This window comes from Helianthus annuus, chromosome 2 (assembly GCF_002127325.2).
Source record: "Helianthus annuus cultivar XRQ/B chromosome 2, HanXRQr2.0-SUNRISE, whole genome shotgun sequence".
In the NCBI taxonomy this organism is placed as follows: Eukaryota; Viridiplantae; Streptophyta; class Magnoliopsida; order Asterales; family Asteraceae; genus Helianthus; species Helianthus annuus.
The window spans coordinates 18,162,837-18,166,057 of NC_035434.2; the positions used below are offsets into that span (position 1 = coordinate 18,162,837).

At 34.4% G+C, this 3,221-nt stretch overlaps 1 long non-coding RNA gene across 1 annotated transcript; it reads left to right on the forward strand.

Moving 5' to 3' along the window:
• The first annotated feature begins 1,756 nt into the window (after positions 1 to 1,756).
• Positions 1,757 to 2,874, forward strand: LOC110917952. The gene is made up of 2 exons (XR_002580968.1): positions 1,757 to 1,793; positions 2,720 to 2,874. It is a non-coding gene; the product is annotated as an uncharacterized LOC110917952 (long non-coding RNA).
• The last annotated feature ends 347 nt before the right edge of the window (positions 2,875 to 3,221 follow it).

The following is a 3,221-nucleotide window of genomic DNA, read 5'->3' on the forward strand; positions in this document are numbered from 1 at the left end:
GGGTTTGGTAATTAAACCCCGTAAATACTAAAGACGGGAAAATACCGTTAGTGGTAAAAGTAAACTGGCAAGTATTAGGAATTAATTGAATAATCGATTTAACGGGACTTAAAGTAAAACGGGTTATGATTTCCCGAACATACTAAACTGACTAGGAAATAAATAACCTAGTTAGTTGGTTGTCTTGTGTTAAAGCATGAATAGAGTTAAATTGCCAAAGATTTAAGTTAAACAAAAGGGGAGGGACCAATGTTGTTAAATTTGAAACTAATATTATTAGTTTTAAAACAAAAAAATAAAACCAAACCCCTCAAATGGAGGTCCTGGTCGAACAAGAACACAGGGGGCGACACTGGCTCCCCACCAAACCCTAGTGCATGTCAAATTTGATCAAATTTAAGGTTCAATTCAGTCCCAAATCAAGTTCTAAACACGAATTAGTGATCACCTCACTGAATGGATCGCAAGGTATGCAAAATTCCAGTATTTTGATTTATCTCAAGTTCTAGGTTAATTGTGAAAAACTGAAATTTAGCTTGATTTTATCATGCATGAATGAAATTAGAAGGGATATGGTGTCTAGGGATGAACCCTAGGTGAAATCTTGTTAAAAGATTTCATGTTAATTATAGAGTTCATAATCACCATTGTAGGTGATTAATGAACTTGGAGAAAACTTGATAAACCCTAGAATTGATGATCTTGTTCTAGCATAATCTGAATTTAAGAGTAAAATTCAGAAATATGGATGTTAAGACTTGTGTAAAATTGTTTAATTGAAGTTAATTTACATGATAATTACAAGTCATAAACTTGGTTTTGATGATATAAAAATCTGACCCGCTAGGTGTTTGATGAAACGCCTAAGTGAGGATTAAAATGCTAAAAGTTGGGTAAAAACGCAGATTTGATTATTATAAAGAATTATGCGTTAAAGCTTATGAAAAAGGGGTTTAGGATGATTTAATGAAATTTATGTTGTATTGGTGTTTATAAACACCATACTAACTTGTATGAAAGAACTACTTGAACAAAAAGGGAAATTGTTAAGAATTCATACTTGATTTGAAGTGGGTCTTGACATGAGAATTAAACTCATGATTTATGATTTAGTTCAATAAGAAAGTAGTCAAAGATTCATAAGGTGTGAAAGTCATGATTTAGAATGACTAATCTAACAACCTTGTGAATGATGGATGATAGTAGCCGCTTAACAAGCTAGGTGAAGCTTGGGGAGAAAGCGGGTTGATCGAAGCAAGTGAGAAAAGAAAAAGCGTAATTCGGATGCAAGGTAAGTGTAATTTACACACTTATGTAGAATACTCGTTTATTCAATACGTTGTAAACGGATAACGATTGTTTTGGAAATATGGATTTTGTTAAGATTACCTTGTAGTGTAATCTAATAATGGGGGAAAAAGGACAAAAACGGAAATTGGTCATATGTCGACTAGTGTAAATAAAGGTTAAAAGGATACTCATAGCGTAAGCCGAAATGGGTTGAATTTTGTAAGAAAAGAGTTTAAAGAAAATGGGTATGTTAATAAAATCCGGGATGAATGGACGTATAAATTGGAAATCAAAAACGATGTTTTGATTAAATAGATAACGTTGGGCATGTAGTCCAAACGGGTCGAATGGTGTTGATAACACCATTTGACAATATCGACTAATATGGTTGTCAAGTCTTATGCTAACAGGACCGATTAGCAAAATCGGATGATTTCGTCACTATTGATTGTGTGATAATGAAAATAAGGTATGAATCGGGTCTACTTGTTGATCCGGGACAGGTACGCATATTCATGTTGTAGTTAAAAATGCTATTTTGTTCGAATAAATAGGAAAGAGAGTCCTTAGTAGTAAAGAGAATAAAATCGACCAAAATGCCCTCGTTGGCTAATTGGAACAAACAACCTTTAAAAGTTGTTTGGAAACGAGTTTTATGATAGGGTAAATACTTAGAATAAGTATAGAAGCTGAAAGAGGTATTATTTTTAGTCAAACGGCACTATTTGAGTTTTGCCGTAAAATATTGATTCTAGAGGTAAAATTTGGGTTATATAAGATCACCACAATAAACTCACCTTAAATACAGTCGAGGTGGGGTATTATAGGGTAAGAAATGTGGTGATGGAATGCTAGAAGCAATCGAAAGCGATTTTAGGCTCGAAAGTGCTTAAATACCCTTAACGGGTCAAAGTAAGCATACAAGCGAAAACGGGTTTAAATTGTGTAATAAACCTATGATTAGAACCTAATATGGTAGGTAACATTAATATATAGAAGTGTATGTAATATAGGAATCAAACAAATACGTTTGTTTGATAAAATGCATAAACGGGTTAAAATTCGGTAAAAAGGTAACGAGTCAAAGGCTTAGAAGTCTCAAAATTTCTTATGTTGGATGTAGGATTTTAACTCCATAAGATGGAGGATTAAATTACGGACGCGTAGGAAAAAGAATCGGGTAAAACGGATCAATAACGAAGAAGTTATGGCCGTTTCCGTAAAAACTGGCATAGCTGATCTGAACTGCAACCTGCTGGAAACTGGTTTCCTGGCGACACGCGAAGGAACAACCTGGTTCCTCCGCGACACGCGACAGAACCCTGAATTAGCGAAAAATTTTTATTTTAATCAGTTTCGCTTCTCGGACTCGTTTAAATATGTTCTAAGTTACATATGACTAATCCAACTCATGTTTTATGAGTTTCAGGTATGATTTTAGCACCGGAGGATGATCAAGCACAACGAAGAACCGAACACGATCAAGAAATAAGCTTCCGCACTATGTATCGTTGTTTTGTTAAATGACGAACTCAAACATGTTATCTTGTATAGTTTTAATTCTGTAAATAAAGTTTAATGAAACCCGTATTTTCAATGTATTGAAATTCTAATTACCCGTTTATTTTCGTAAATTATACGAAAATTGTTAAATAATAATAAGGGTGTTACAAGTTGGTATCAGAGCCCTGGTTTAAGAGATTCAAGTATGGTGGGGAAAACCATGCTTGGACTTAAACCTTATGCTCTTGACAAAGATTGGTGTTCGGTTCGAGGCTTGATCGCAAATCCGGTAAGTACATGTACGAAAGTGTACATATGTGAAGCCTAAGACTGAAGCTGTGAAGGTTCAACAAAAGAAGGTTGATGTGAAGGGTAAAGCACCGATGGTTGTTGAGAAGAGAGTTGTTGAGAAGAAGATTGCTAAAATT